The sequence below is a fragment of the Pseudorca crassidens genome, chromosome 7, assembly GCF_039906515.1.
Source record: "Pseudorca crassidens isolate mPseCra1 chromosome 7, mPseCra1.hap1, whole genome shotgun sequence".
In the NCBI taxonomy this organism is placed as follows: Eukaryota; Metazoa; Chordata; class Mammalia; order Artiodactyla; family Delphinidae; genus Pseudorca; species Pseudorca crassidens.
Genome location: NC_090302.1, coordinates 3,483,933 through 3,500,131, shown reverse-complemented (window position 1 = coordinate 3,500,131; position 16,199 = coordinate 3,483,933).

Below are 16,199 nucleotides of genomic sequence, written 5' to 3'. Positions count from 1 at the left end.
GGTGGGGCGTGTGCGTGAAGGTCTGTCCTTGTTTTCGCGGTTCGCGTGCATACACGGAGGTGGGCACGCACAGGCCCGTGGGTCTGCCCTGGGGTGTGTGCACATGTGTTCAGATGGAAGCCAGACACAACTCTGCATACTCAAGATGCCTTCGCTGACCAGGTGCCTAGGAGAGTGCGGTGGGCTTCCAGACCACCGAGCCCCGTCAGTTGTTGTACCCCCAGGCCTGGAGATCACCCTCTAGCTGGTGAGATGTGCTTTCTCCCTTCCCCCCTCTCTGCGTCACCCCCAGGCTCTCCTTTCACATGTACTCCCAGCCCAGATCCAAGTCTTAGACCCCAGGGAGCTTATCCTGGGGGCCACATTTTCCATTTAAATCCCCCATTTGGGGGGAGAAGTCCCTAAGCACCTCTGTTTTCTGAGAAGCTAAGACGGCAATAGGTATTTAGAAGCACGTTTCTTATCTCTTTTCCAGTGTTTAGCGTTTACTCTTTGGAAAATAAACTCTATAAAAGAAATATCTAGCAACAAGAGGCTCCAGACCTGGTAATTACAGAATGCAGAGCAGCAGGGGGTGATGCGGCCCAGCCCTCTTATATCACAGATGGGGAAGCGGGAGCCTGGGGGCGTAACTCACATGGGGTCACCAGAACAGGCGATCTCAGAGCAAGGATGGGATGCCAACCCCTGCCCTGTCAGCGTCCACCCTGGCCTTGAGGGGGCTCTGCCTTGAAGGAATTCTGTCCTCTGAGCCAGGGGACAGAGTTACAACCAGGGAAGCCTGGTTGGCCTTTCTGGTCCAGGGCTGGCCTTTCTGGTAAGGAGTGAGCTTCCCAGCCCTGGAGGTGTTTAAGCAGAGAGAGTTCCTGTGGGATGCGCCCAGACTGAGTGGACCCTGTGGGTCTGAGATGAGATGGGAGGAAAGGCGAGGTGCAGCTGCGGGGGCTCTTTTCTCTCTGCCCTTCCTCTGTCTGATTAACCTGCGTGTTCTCCTTCTCCTCAGTGAGAGAAAGCTGTTTGTCAGCCCCGTGGCCTCTGGGCTTCTGGTGACCCATGAGAGATGCTGCATTTGGAGCTGGAGGGGCTGCTGCCTGGTCCTGGCCCTTCCTGGGAGTGGATCTCTGAGCCTCATTTCCACTCCTGTAGAATGGGGTTGAATGATGCGGTTCTGCCTGTCTCACACGCTGTTGACGAGATCAAGGGCAGGAATGGGTAAAAGTGTTTTATAAGCCTGAGAGAAGGATGAGGAAGGAGCTGACTGAGCCTTGCAGCGCCCCAGACTCCACCCAGTCTCTCCCTCAGCAGCCGCCAGCGGCGCAGAAAGGGACAGAGGCTCAGAAGCGTGGGCGGCATGGTCACGGAGATGGGATGTGACCCAGTCTTGGGATTTTGTTTTATGGACGGGGGAGGAAGGCTGTGTTGATTTCCTCAGGTGGGCTGAGAGCTAAGATGTAAGAGTAGCAAGAATTGCTTTTTGTTTTAAAAATCATACAACTACAGCAAGTCCCCTACATACGAACGAGTTCCGTTCCCAGAGCGCGTTTGTTTATAAGTCCAACAAAGTTAGCCTAGGTCCCCAACTAACACAGTCGGCTAGATAGGACTGTACGGTAATAGGTTTATAATACTTTTCACACAAACAATACATAACAAACACAAAGAATAAAGAAAACATTTTTAATCTTACTGTACAGTCCCTTGAAAAGTGAAGTACTACAGTACAACAGCTGGCATCCAGGGGCTGGCATCGAGGGAGCAGGCAAGAAGAATTACTGACCAGAGTGGGGGAGAGGAGGTGGGAGATGGTAGAGCTGAAGGATCGTCAGCAATAGGAGATGGAGGGCGAGCTGCAGTTTCACTCACGCCTGACGTTGATGGAAGGCACGTCCGCGTCTTTGAAAGTTCGCAACTTGAAGGTTCGTATGTAGGGGACTGACTGTATGGGAACCAGTAATTCCATGTCTGGGCAGATACCCAAAGGAGTTGACAGCGGATTCTCACAGAGATATTTGCACACCCATGCTCATAGCAGCGTTACCCACAACAGCAAAGAAATGGAAGCCCGTGTCTCTTGATAGATGAATGAATAAACAAAATGCAGTATTTATAGAATGGAATATTATTCAGCCTTAAAAAGGAAGAGGATTCTGACACAGGCTTCAAGGATAAACCTTGAGGACATTACACTGTGTAAAATGAGTCAGTCCCGAAAGGACAAGTGTTGTATCGTTCCACGTACATGAGGTTATCTAGAATAGGCAAATTTCAGTTCGACAGATCTGAAAGTCAATTAGAAGTTACCAGGGACCGAGGGAGAGGAGGATGGATAGGGAGTAATTACCTGATGGTACAGAATTTCTGTTTGGGGTGATGAAAAATTTGGAAATAGCAGTGACATTTGCACAAGATGGGAAATGTCATTAATGCCACTGAATTATACTTAAACTCTTACTAAGTATATTTATATATTTTACTATATTTAATTTTTACCACAATTAAAATAATAATGTGATATACCAAAACCATTGAATTGTATACTTTACGTGGGTGAATTGTATGGTCCGTGAATTATATCTTAAGAAAGTTGTTTTAAACAGTTACACAGACTCATTATTTTATTGCTTTAAAAATTAACATACAAAGAAGAATGTAGCAGCAGCAGCAAAAGCCCACTGCCCAGGATAAGCGGTGCTGTGGCTGGGTAGTCGTGATAAGACATTTTCTCCGTGCGTAGGTGCAGAGGAAATACCAGAAGGAAGTGTCAGATCATGTCCCCTAAAAGCAAACCTGACCCCTGCTGTGGGGGGGGTCACCCTCCCATGCCCGCCCCTTCTGCGGGATGAGGCAGCCCCTACCTGCCAGCTGTGAGCAGTGGGGGGGGGGGTGTCGCAGCCCCAGGAAATGCCCAGGACGTGCCAGGGTCACAGGCTGGAGGCAGAGGACAGATGAGCAGGCGCTAATGGGAGGGCCTATCACCCCCACACGCAAGGAAACCCTAGCTTGCCCTTGAACTTGACAGAGGATGGGAAAACGAAGTCAAACTGAACATGGTGCTACCTGAAAGCTCGTTTATCTTCAGGGCACAAGCTACAATCTCCTGGAAGAACCCTGTAATACGGAGGAAGAAAAGTCTGCATGGACCCTTCCCCACCTGGTGGTGGACGCGCCTCTGCGCCGGGCTTCCATCCTGCCCACGTTGGCCACACCTGCTTTGACAGAGGGCCACGTTCCTTTCCTCTTCCTCTGGCCTCCCCTCTCCCTTCTCTGCATTTTCAGGGCGTGTATTATTTTACATGATCGGGGTTTATCATATTCATGTCCACTCCTGCCACCCAAGTCCCCTCGTGTTTTGGTCCTTGTTCTGGGTCCAGTGCCCACCCCCATGCCCCCAGCAGCCCTTCCTGAGTCCTTTGCTCCCGTTCACTGCTTTGGGGGTGGCTGAAGTCGGTGTGCAAGGGGGGGCCGCGGCCCCCCATGCGGCCACACCTCTCTGCTGACCAGGTGAGGCTCCTGTCTTTCTTCTCACCCTCCGGTTCTCCCACCTGGGAGTCTATGAAGCCCCCTGAGCAATGGCTCCAGGTAGAAGTGGGCTTGGGGCTTGGTTTAAGCATCAGTGACCTCTTGTCCTTTCATGCCAGCCCTGAGCCCCTTCAGCCGGTACAGCAGGTCCCGGTCACCCCAGCGCCTCTACTGCTGTCCTCAGGAACTCAGGCGAGAGCTCAGAAGGAGCTGAGCTCCTGCCGAGACGCCTCAGGATGCCACCACAGGACGCTTCGTTCTCCTTTAAGACGGGCCTCCTTCCTCTGTCAGCCTCATTAGAATGTGACAGAGAAGTTGCCAAGGCAACGGCACTAACTCTCCCCTCTCCTCCTTGCAAATTTCCTAGCAAGTGGGCCCCAACCCACGTGAGTTGAGTCGTCCGGGCCTCTGGTGCTCAGAGCCGGAGGGCTACACGCTGCGCCTTCCTCCAGGCACTGTGCCCAGCCCCCATCTCCCAGGCCTCCACCCTCCCTTCTCAGCCTCCCTGGGTACCCACTGTCCTTGTTGAACTGAATGGCAGGGGTTGACTGAGACCCACTATGTGACAGGTCTGGCCAGACAGAAGCCGTCTCCGGGCTGCGGGCACCGGCCTGGCGACGGCCATGGGCTGAGACCCAGGACCCCAGCTGCCTCCCCTCATCAGCGTGCGGGCTGGTGCAGCCGGGCGGAGGTACTTCTAACCTTGGGAAGTCGTCTGGGGAGGAAAGGCGGCCGGTTCTGGGTGCAATGCACTGTCACGGTGCAAGTGGCGAGCAGGGCAGCAGAGACCACGGCGCTGGTACCTTTCTCATCCCTGTTGTGTGCCCGGCCTGTGCTGAGGGCTTACAGGTCTTCTCTCACGACCCCCCCCGCCCCAGGCCTGGTGGGAGGTGACGTTCACTTTGCAAGTATTCCTCCAGGAGCCAGTGGCACTGAGACCCCCTCCCTTTGTTGCAGCCCCCGGAAGCCTCCCCTGAAGCCTCCCCTCCTACCTGTCCAGCTGGGCTCCTTGGAGCCGCTCTCGGGCCTCAGCCCCCTGGCCTTCCCCAGCCTCCCTGCCCCCAGATGACTCCTGTGACGGCTCCGGCTCCATCAGTCCCTGTGAAATAGTGACTTCCCCCCAAGGGCGCCCTGTGCTCCCAGGAGTCCGGCCTCGGCCCCCTCCCCAGCTCCGACTCCCCAGCTGCTCTTACACAGTGGTCCCCTCCCCACACACACGGCACTGAGCACATCGGGACTCCCACCAGGAGATCCACAGTCCCGGGCACTGTGCCTGCTCTGTCCCGGGGGACTGTCTGCCCCGTTCGCACGGCCCTTCCCCGACACGTGTCTGCTCCTCCCCGTGGGGCCATTCCCACGAAAGGTGGCCGTTTTCTCCCCTCTTATTAAGGACATCTCTTTCCCTTTCTTCCCTATACCATCGCCACACCGCTCTGCTCCCCTTTCCAGAAATCAAGGTCTCCACTCACTGTGGCCACAGGCGCTCCGCCTGGTGTCTCCTGAGCCCACTGCTCAGAGCTGCTGTGGTCCAGCTCAAATTGCCAAACCCAGCTATCAAAAATGAGTCTTTATCTCACTTGAAAAAATCAGCGGCTCCCCAGCGGGTTAATGTCCCCTCCTCCCTGGAGCCCTTCCTTCCTCTGGACCTGGCAGGCCACACCCCGTGGCCTCCACCAGGCCCTCTGTGGTCCTCACCACCTTCCCGCCTCCTGAAGGTCTCTGCCAGGTGCTTCCTCCAGGCCCCGACACCAGCCACATCTCTATGCTGTCGCACATTTGCACCTGGTGCCGACTCTTCCCTGAACCCCACACTGGTAGCTGAGTTCCAGCCCGACCGCTGCCCGGCTGGTACACAGCTCTGTGCACCCCACCCAAGCCAGGCCAGCTCCCGCCACACTGCTCCCCGTTCTGGTGCACAGCGATCCCACCCTTCCTATTGCTCAGACTAACTCCCCAGGAGTCATGCCGGCGTCTCTCTGGAGGCTCCAGGGAGGGTGTTTCCTGCCTTTCCACTGCTGGTGGCCGCCGGTGCTCCTGGGCTGGCGGCTGCATCGTTCCAGCCTTCCAGGCCGGCACCTGCAAACTCTCTGCTCCATCTTCCCCTCGCTTCTCCTCTGTGGCTGTCAGTCTCCTCTGGCACCCTCTCATAAGGACGCTTGCGGTTGCCTTAGGGCCGCCTGGATAACCCAGAATGATCTCCCCACGTCGAGGTCCTCAGCCTGATCCCAGCTGCAAAGGCACCTTTTCCGTAAGAGGTAACGTTCGCAGGCACCAGGGAGCAGGATATGGACATCTTCTGGAGAATCGTTTTCCAACCGAGATCAGGGACAGAAAACAAACAAGCAAGCACGTAAAAAGGCTGGGAAACCACTGCGCGTGGTAGGTGTGTGAGGGTAAGGATACTGGGCCGGGACGGCTTTGGGGAGAAGGTGGCCAGGCAAGCCGTCTGAGGAGTCCATGTGGAGGGTGGGCAGCATCCCTCTGGAGGCTGGAGAAGGCAGAGACTTGGTGACTTTGGGGAGGGGGACAGAGATAGCCAGCGTGGCTGGCGTGGGCAGAGGGGGCGGGGACTGGAGATGGGAGGGTGGAGCTGGACCTCGGCAGCCACAGAGAGGCTTTTAGAGTCTGTTCTCGGGAACTTCCCTGGTGGTCCAGGGGCTAAGACTCTGTGCCCCCAGTGCAGGGGGCCTGGGTTCGATCCCCGGTCGGGGAACTAGATCCTGTGTGTATGCCGCAGCTAAAGGTCCCGCGTGCGGCAGCTAAGACCCATGCAGCCAAATAAATAAATATTCAAAAAAAACCCGATTCTGTTCTAACGACAAAGCAGCCGTGGGGCTCGGAGAAGGGAGGTGACGGGGTGTGACTTGCACTTTGGGAACTCTGCCTCTCTGTGAAGAAGGGAGCTGGGGGTGGTCGGAGTGGGACCACCGGAGGCTGTTGCCCTGGGGCAGCTGAAAGGGTCCCAAGAGGGATGACTGGACTTGGCGGGGAGTGAAAGCCTGTGGAGACGTTAAGGAGCGCTGATGCAGTGTTTTGTCCTGAGACTGGGGATGGGACGTGCTGAGGGCTGGGTGTGGGGTTTGGGAGTCGAGGATGGTCTAGAAGCTGGCTTGGGGCTCTGGGTGGGGAAACAGGCTGCCCCTGCAGGGGGAGATGCAGAGAGAAGGGGGTGGGGGGAGTCAGGAGCTCTGGGTGGGGCCTGGTCGTGGGTGAGTAGCCTGGGAGGAGATGCCGTGTCCAGGGGCCGAGGGGGAGGCCGTCTGCCGTCCGGGGCGTGACCACAGGTGGAGATGGGCTACTGGGAGTGGGCAGCCCCCAGGGGTCCGATGGGCTCTGTGAGCTGGGTTGTCAGAGGAGACAGGACTGCAGGGGCAGGCGGAATGACCCAGCGTGAGCCCGGGTGGGAGGCCCCTGACCCTGAGGCCAGGGCTCGCCAACCTTTGCTGCTGTGGGGTTGGGTCCACTCAGTGTCCCCTACTTCTCACCTGAGGGCCCAGCCCAGCTTCTCAGCCCGGGCCTGGATGGTTCCCTTGGAGGGGTTCCCATCCTGGTAGCCCACGCAGACCCTGGCTTTCCTCCTGGTGGGGGGAGAGGGAGGGACGGTGCAATTGTTAAACCCGCTGTGCTTCACGGCGCTGGGGACCGCGTGCGTGTGAAGTCTATTCTCACTGCGTCTCTATTTAAGCCTCACTGCTTCCACTTTTTCAGAGTGAGGAAATGGAGCCCCCCATATGCAGCAGAGCTGCAGGGCTGCGGCGTCCAGCAGTGATCTTCTCGCCCCACCACGTTGCCCTGCTGGGATGAGGGTCAGAGCCACCCTGCACCCCATCCCAGGGCTGGAGACCTCCTTCCAAATTCCACGCTTGCAGCCGAGAGCCATCAGGGGACACAAACGGGCCAGAGATCTGCCGCTTGCTAAACAACGAGCCTCAACCAGGCCCAGGCTAGAAGCCGTTGTCTGTCTCCTGCTGTTGCCTCATTTTACATGTGGAGAGACTGAGGCGGGGACAGGGGAGTCACTGCCTCAAACCCAGGCCCCTCAGGATCCAGAGCCAGGCTTTCCCCTGCCCGGCTGCCCCTCCTCCACGGGAGGCCCCACTCAGCCCCGTGTCCACATCTGCAGGGACACACTCTGGAGTCTGCAGATTCACCTGATTGTCTGGTTCCCCCGGGTGCAATTTGAGAACAAAGACAACAAGGAAAGCAAAGGCCGTGAAATGCGCTAGGGAAGGTCGTGGTTTAGAAAAAAGGAAAAGATAAAATAAGGCACATCGCCTTCCAGGGGCTCTCCCGCTAGCGTTTTGTCAGCAATGACAAGAAGATTGGAGCCAGTCTGAAATTCTGCAGCCGCTCTGCTATTTAGGGAAGATCCCCCCGAGGGCATTCCGGGCCATCCCGACGCACGGAGATGAAGCCCGTAACCACTTCTGGGTTACTTCTGAAAGTCTTTGTTTTGGTTAAGAAACGCAGGGCTGCTGCAGGTCCTGGTGGGAACTAAGACCCAACAGGGGGCACTTTCGGGGCTTGTGAGGCGATGGCCCCAGCAGAGGGTTCATCAGAGGCTTCCACGGAGCTTCTGTCTCCTAAGTAATGGATCCACGGCACCAGCATCATGCTTCCTTTTGGGGTTTGCTCAGAGCGCATAGATTTGGGAGAAGTGCAGGAGGGGCTGGCACAAGCTAGGTCCCAGAGGTGAAGGTCTCTGGTCCTTGTTCCTATGGAGACAGTACAATTATTTCAACCCCAAAGAGAGACTGGATTACTTCTTTCCAGATCTGTATGCTTCTACTTCTTTGTTTTCCTTCTGCAATGACTAGACTCTTCAGGGGCCATGAGAGCAGGAACCCCTGCCTGTTCCCAATCTCACGGGGAAAACCTTCGCCACCATTAAGTATGACGTTAGCTTAGATTTCTCGTACCTACCCTGAATAGCTCTATCCTGAGGTCCCTGAGAGTTTTATCAAATTTTGTCAAATGTCTTTTTTCTGTATCGAATTTTGTCACATTTTGTCAAATGCTTTTTTTCTGTATCTATTACAGAAAAACATTTTGTCAAATGCTTTTTTTCTATACCTATTACCATGATCATGTGGGTTTTCTTCTTTATTCTGTTAATATGGTAAATTATGTTGATTGATTTTCGAATGTTAAACTATCCTTGTGTTCTGAGATAAACCCTACTTAATTGTAATGCGTTATCCTTTTTAAACGTTGCTAGATTTCCTGAGTTGCTAGTATTTTGTTAAGGACTTTCTTGTCTACAATCATAAGAAATATTGGTTCATAGTTGTTCTTTTCTTTGTTCTTTTCTTGCAATGCCTTTGTCTGTTTTTATATTAGAATTACGCTGGCCTCATGAAACAAGTTGAGAAGTTTTCCCTGCTCTTCTGTTATCTGAAAGGGTTTGTGTAAATTTGATGTTATATCTTTTTGAATGTTTGATAGAATTCACCAGGGAAACCATCTAGGCCTGGAATTTTCTTGGAGGGAAGGTTTGTTCATTTTTATTTTTAAAAAGCTCATTTTAAAGAATAGCTATAGAAATATTCAGCTTTTCTCCTTCATCTAGTGTAAATTTGGGTAATTTTTTGAGGAAATTTTCCTTTTAACCAAAGTTGTCAGATTTTTTAGCGTAAAGTTATTCATGATATTCTTTTATTAATTTTTAATGTTAGTGAATTTATCAGCATTAAGTTACTCATACTATCTTCTTATTATCTTGTTAAGGTCTGAAATAGCAACCATTCTTTTGTTCCTGACATTGATGATTTGTGTTTTTGCTCATTTGGGGGGTGGTTAGTCTTATGAAGGTTTTGCCAATCATTTGAGCTTTTTGACAAATCAGCTTTTGGCTTTGTTTATTGTCTCTATTTTTTTGTTGGTTTCTTATTTCTTTGATTTCTTTCCTTATCTTTATCTTTTCTCCCTTCTATTTACTCTGGGTTGATTTTGCTCTTCTTTTAGTTTTGAGGTAGAACCTTAAGTTATTGATTGTAGACCTTTATTCGTCTCTGATACAAGCCATTTAAAGCTATACATTTTCCTCAAAGCACTGCTTTAACTGCATCCCATAAATTGTCATAAGTTGTCCTTTCATTACCATTCAGTCTGAAGTATTTTCTACTTTTCATTGTGATTTCTTCCCTGAGCGTGGATTGTTTGGATGTTGTTGATGTCCATATGTTTGAGAGTTTCCTACATATCTTACTGTCCTTGATTTCTAAGTCAATTCCACTGTAGTCAGGAAACATACTCTGTCTGACATCAGTTCTTTTAAATTTATTTTATTTGCTGTGTGGCTCAGAATATGGTCTGTCTTGGTGAGCAGACCATATGCACTTAGAAAAAACATGCATTTTTCCTTTGTTGGGTGTAGTGTTTGATACATATCGACTATGTCATGGTGATAGATAGTGTTGTTCAGGTCCTCCAAGTTTTGGTCTCCAGTTCTTCTGTCCATTGTCGGGAGAGGGGCATTAAAATATTTTACTACAATCTTGTATCTCTTCCTTCAGCTCTGTCAATGTTTGTTCCATGTACTTTGAGGCTCTGTTATTAGGTGCACAGACTTTCATGATTGTTTTGTCTTCCTGATGAATTGGCCCTTTTATCTTTATGAAATGTCCATCTCTGCCTTTGACAACGTTTTTTTCTTGGTGTCTATTTTATCTGATATTAATAAAGCTACTGCAACTTCTTACTTGTATTCTTTGCATGGTATATATATTTTCATCCATTTACTTTCAACCTGTTTTTGTCTTACTAAAGTGCTTCTCTTGTAGACGGTATAGAGTTGGGTCTTGCTTTTCAAAAAAATCCATTCTGATACTTCTAATAGGAGTACTTATTCTATTAATATTTAGGTGTATTATTTTATATTTCTTTTCTGGTTTTTCCTCTGTTTTTTGTTGTTTGTTATTGTTGTTCCTTTCCTACTTTATTTTGGATTATTTGACTGTTTTAAAAATAATTCCATTATAATTTACCTTTGGACTTTTGAGTTGTATATCTTTGCATTGTTATGTTAGTGATTATTTAGCAATTACAATATACACTCCCTAATTTTTCACAGTCTGTGTGGGTTAATATTGTGCCACTTTACAACTCCATAGATCCAGTCACACCTTCATCCTTCATGCTATCATTGTCAAGTGTATTACTTCACATGCATTATGAACCCCAAAGACAGTGTCTACATTTTCCTTTAACCAGTCACATGTATTTTAAAGAAATTAAGGGGAAAGTGGTCACTTTCTATTGATCTCGATACTTGCCATTTCTGATACCCTTCATTCATTCCTGAAGGTCCACATTTTCACCTGGCATCGTTACATTCTGCCCGAGGAACACCCCAGCATTCCATGTAGTGTAGCGTCTGGAGAAGTGTGCTCTTTGCTGTCTTATAACAAAAAATGTCTTCATTGTTGAAGTTACTGTAATTGGATGTAAACGTCTTGGTTGAGAGTTTTCTTTAAGCTTTTCTTTAAGGATGCCCTCTAAGATGCCGTTCATTTTCTTAGTGGTTTTTCTTTCTCTTCTTCACGTTGGGTGATTTCTATCAATATATTCCAGTTCACTGGTTCTTTCATCCGTCATCTCCAATCTGCTAATTAAGCCCATCTGGAAAATGGTTAAATTTGTGATGTTTTATTTTTCCATTCTAAAATTTCCTTTGGATATTTTTACATTTTCTCTTTCTCTGCTTGATTTTCTATCTCTCCATTCATTGTGAGGGTATTTTCCTTCCCTCATTGACATAGTTAAAAATGGCTGCCCTTGTCCACTGATTTCACATTTGGTCCATCTCTGGATCTTTTCCTTGTAAACATACCACATTTTCCTGACTCTCCAATCGTTGAATACCCTTGGAAACTATTATTGCTTTATTCTGAGACTTTGGATTCTGTTGTATGGTTCCAAAAGGTTGGTATTTTTAAGGCAGTTTACTTGGTTAGACCCAAACTGTGAACTCTGTCCCATCTGTGGATGACGGAGCCTAAATTCCAATTCACCTGCTCTTCGTCTGCTCCATGGGTGTGTGCTTCAGGTCCAGCCACAGTCCCAGATTGAGCCTCTGTATAGAATATGGGCTCCCCTTCCTAGCTCTCTCCTTTTCTGGGTTCCCCTCACTCTTGCCTGGGCTCCTTCCTGAGATTTGTTCCCACCAGAAGGACAGCAGGTTTTCCCATAGGAGTGCTAGCTGCCCGGCACTGACCCTGTGACCAGGGCCACCCTGTGGACACAGCTGCAGAAACCTAAGACTCTCCACACACACTCACTGCCTCCCCTTTCTTATTCCCATCCTATATCTGCCTGCTTACGCCCACTCCCCAGAGCCTTCAGCTCGCCTCACGGACCTGGAGATTTGTCTCTTGCCCACTCTGTCTGGTCCGCAGTGCTGCTTCCCTCCTCACTGTCCTTACATCTGGTCCCCTGGGTGGCCTGAGGACCCTGAGTATTCTGAACTCAGTGCAACAGGTCCAGTGTTATAGCAGGAGTGGGGGAGAGGTGTCGTGGGGCCAGGCCTGTCTAAAGCTTGTGACACAAGGTCAGAGGGCACACAGCAGGCAGAGCAGGGGTCAGTGGGCAGGCAGAGCCAGGGTGTCAGGCAGTCACCTAGCCTAACGTATCTGATGAGTCTTTCCAGCTCTGGAATGCTGCTGTGATTCAGAACGAGAGAGCCTGGCTCTTTGCATGTCCACTGTGAGTTGAGGCGTCCACCAGCTGTGGAGGGTTAACCTCCACGTCCGGCCCCTGACCCATGACCCTCCTGTCTTGGAATGAATGGAAGGCAGCCCCTTCCTGTACAAGGCATTGGCCACTGGGGTCTGGGTGCCCCCCACGTGAGAGATCGCGCCTGTGCCACACACAGCCCACGGCTCCTGTGCCCGGGGTAGGGCTTCTGGCTTCCTGGTCACAGTCAGTTTTCACTCACCCTTGCCCGTGAACCAGAAATAAAGGAGGTTATGGGTGGCGGGGCAGCATGTGGGTGTGACTCCAGGCCTGGCAATGACTGCCACAGACCACGGTGCCCACTGAAGCCTTTTTTTCCAGCTAGTGTGTTATGGACAAGACGTGGAGGAGACACTTTTGGAAGGAGCTAACATTACTCCTGGGAATGGGAATGGAGTTTGCACAAAATCCCCCCAGGAATCCTCCCAAGTCTGAGGTGAGCTGAGCTGAGCTGAGTTGAGACGGAGATGGAGGTGGGGGTGGGGGAGGGGATGGAGGTGGGGGAGGGGTAGGGAGGAGATGGAGGTGGGGTGGGGGAGGGGTGTGGGAGAGAGTGGGGTGGGATGAAGGAAGGGGAGGGGGTGGGGGGAGGGGGGAGAGGGGTGGGGGAGGAGTGGGGGAGGGTGGGGGAGGGGAGGGAAGTGGGGGAGGTGGTGGGGGAGGGGTGGGTGGGGGAGGGGTGGGGTGGGGCTGGGGTGGCCCTTCTGCAAACAGGGCTGCCAGACTGGCGTTCAGATGAGCATCTCCCAAGTATCCAGTTTCCAAGGCCGTGTTCAGGGAGCGATGGTGCATTTGTGTGACACACTGTTTTGTCCCAGACGAAAAGTATTGATCGAACCGCTCAATTCTCTTAGCAGGTGCAGGGCCATCCATCCCCATTAGCTGCGACATGGGGGATTTATTCTTTAAACGGACGGGCATCTGTATGGGGCCCCTCACCACCGGCCAGGGAGCTGCTGTGGGAGACGTGGGCATGTTGAGGTCAGCGGGCTTTTCCCCCATCATTTCCCGTGGTACTTCCTCCTCAGGCAGCCTTCTGCTCTCCAAAGAGCAGAAGAAAATAGGCCCATTAATTACCCAACCAGGCAAATTTGGGAGTGTGAGGAGAGATGAAACAAAAACATTCCACACCTAGTCAAGTTCCTGTTGAAACTGATTTTCAGAGCTCAGCACGGGGTCCAGAGCTGTGGAAATGCCGTTATTCAGAAGCGGGGAGACGTAAGGAGCAAAGCACAGCTCAGGCTGGCTTATTGGCCACTTGCATCTCTCAGGGTGGCTCTGTTTGGGATCTGGGGACCGAGAATCCAGAGAGCAAGACAGGGCGACCTCCCATGGGGCCCAGAGGCGCTCCTGTCCTCCAGCCCAGTGACCGCTGTGCTTTTAATGGAGTTTTCAGGTCACTTGGGGGCCTGGAGTGTGGGACAGGCTTTGAGGGGAGCTGGCTTCAAGGGTCGTTCTGAGCCAGAGCAGGAACCACCTGGCCAGGGAGCCCAAAGACCCCTTCAAGGCCAGGGCTGCTCAGCCCTCACGGCACGGTGGCAGAAGCTCAGCCCCCTTCTCTCTTCCCTGACCCTTGAGAGCAACCTCTGCTGGCCTGGGGCAGGAGGGGAGGCAGCTCTGTGGGCTGGGGTGCACCCCTTTCTCATGCTCCGGCTTTTCCCTTCAGCCTGCCCAGCACACAAGTGGGTGGGTCTCACTTCAGACACAACAGGGATGGTCCCTCGCCCCTTCTTCCAGGGTCCAGGCCACCATTATCCCCAGGATGCTGGTGGTGAGATCCCAGCCCAGCAGCTATGGGAAAGCCTGAGGATTCAGAATCCCATAAGCGGCCCCGTGTTTACACAGCGCAGGACGTTCAGCTTGTTGTGATGGTCCTGGATGGCAGCTGACAGATGCTGAATGGCGCCTGTATCCTTGGCGGTCAGTGCTGCAGGGCAGGCTGCAGCCAACAAAACACAGCCCCAGCCTCTCCCTCCCCACTCACCCACCCGCACCACAGCCTGGGCCCTGGGCGGCCTCCGTGCCCGCTGGCTTCTGCTTCTGACACCCCCTGCCCCAAAACGATGACTGGATCTCCCACCAGCACGTTCCCCAACAATGAGAAACCCAGACTGTCCAGTCTCGGGGTGCTGCAGACCCCACTCCATTTCTTTGCCTTCTTTTACCCCAAACCAACTCCGAAGGGCATCCGACTCCCTGACCCAGCTCCCTCCCCGCTTCCCCCACCCTGCGCCCAAACTGCCCCAGCACCCTGTCCAGCGGCCCCACCCCTGGCCGGCCCTTTGGTCAGTTCCCATTGGCATCTCACTCCATTTGGCAGGATTTAGAACCGCAGACGGCACCTTCTGGAAGCACTCTCTTCCGTGGCTCCCGGGACGCTCCTGACGGGGTTCTCCCCACCTCTTCTCTTTCTTTCTCCCCCATCCTGTCCTCTGCTCGAGCATCTCTCTGTGTGGCCTGGGGGAGTGGGTCAGGGGTCAGGCGGAGGGATCATCAGGGTGGCACAAGGGTCACATTCCCTGGGTGCAGGCATGCAGGGGTGCAGGCATGCAGGGGTGCTGCCATGCAGGGGGAGAGAGAGGAACAGCATGGCTGGAGGGCCACCTCCAGCGTTTGGGGAGGTGGGTACTGAGAAGTGGGGTGTGGGGTAGTCCCCACAGAGAGGTCAGTTTCCACCAGTAAAGGCCACGGTGGGGAATTACAGAGCAACCTGGGCTCCTGGGCCGACATGTGGGACTTCCTGTGGGAACCTTCTGGAGACATTGCGCCCACGTGATTTAATGGCACTGCTCTGGGGGTGGAGCGCAGAGCGTGTCGTACTTGGAAAAGACCTTGTCGCGCCTTTCCAAGCACAGCCCGTCCCACTTTCGTTTCCCATTTGGGCCAAGCAGCCCCCGCGACCTTCTCCCAGAGAAACACTGCGCGAAGCGTCTCCTTCCGCTGCCCCAGGAGCTGCGACCCAGAAGACGGAGGATGGAGGCTCCAGCCGAAGGTCACGTTCAAACGGTGTCCTGTTTGCTCAACTCCTGCCAAGGCCGGTGAGTGGCTGGCGGATACACCCCGGTTCCCTCTGAGTCCGCAGGGGGATCTGGCAAGCGCGTGAAGGACACACCAGGACAGCTGGGCTGTGGTGGTCACATCGTTACGACAGTGTGACACTTGCTGACCACTGACCCAGAGCCCCGTGCTCCGCCCAGCCCCGCGTGTAGGGATTTAAGGGCCGCGGAGTAGCCGCAGCATCTGTGGTCACAGGGCTGTCCTTGTGGCCCCCGTGGATCAGGGACCGGCCCCGTATTCCATGCAAGGAAGTCACGATGTGAGGTTCACACTTGCAGGAGTGGGAGTTACCCTTCACCTCCTTGAGGGTGGGGTCGCTGCACACGTGACCTGGGGCTCTTCTGCGGAACAGCTGTGCCTCTTCCACCCCATTTAGTGACTGGCTCCATCATTTCCTAAATCAGTATGAACGCACGCACGTGTATTTTAAACTTTGAGATATAACTGGATGCTACTTTATTTTGTTGTTCAAATAGTTCCATCTTTGGCCACTGGGAAGTCTTTCAGTTGGTGACTTTGCCCCTTTGACAGGCCACCACGGTACATTTGTGTGTGTCTGTGTGTGTGTGTGAGAACACGGCGTTACTCCCTGGCGCTACAAGACGCTCCAGTCTTGGCTTGCCCAGCCTAGAATCTGCCATTTCTTCAAGGAGCCCCAGAGCCTTTAGTGAGAGAAGAGAATGCTGTTAGAAACCAAGATCTGGGATCTGGGTGTGCTTGTTGCCCTTGGGGTGTTGTTGCTTCCAGGCCCTTTCAGCTGTGAGGACAAGGAGATGGGTGTGTGCACACTCACCCATGTATGCTCACGTCTGTAAACATTTTCAGACATGGCCATCTGTGCTCTGAAGGCACTCGGGAGCGGGAGGAGTGAACACAGTAAAATGAGAACC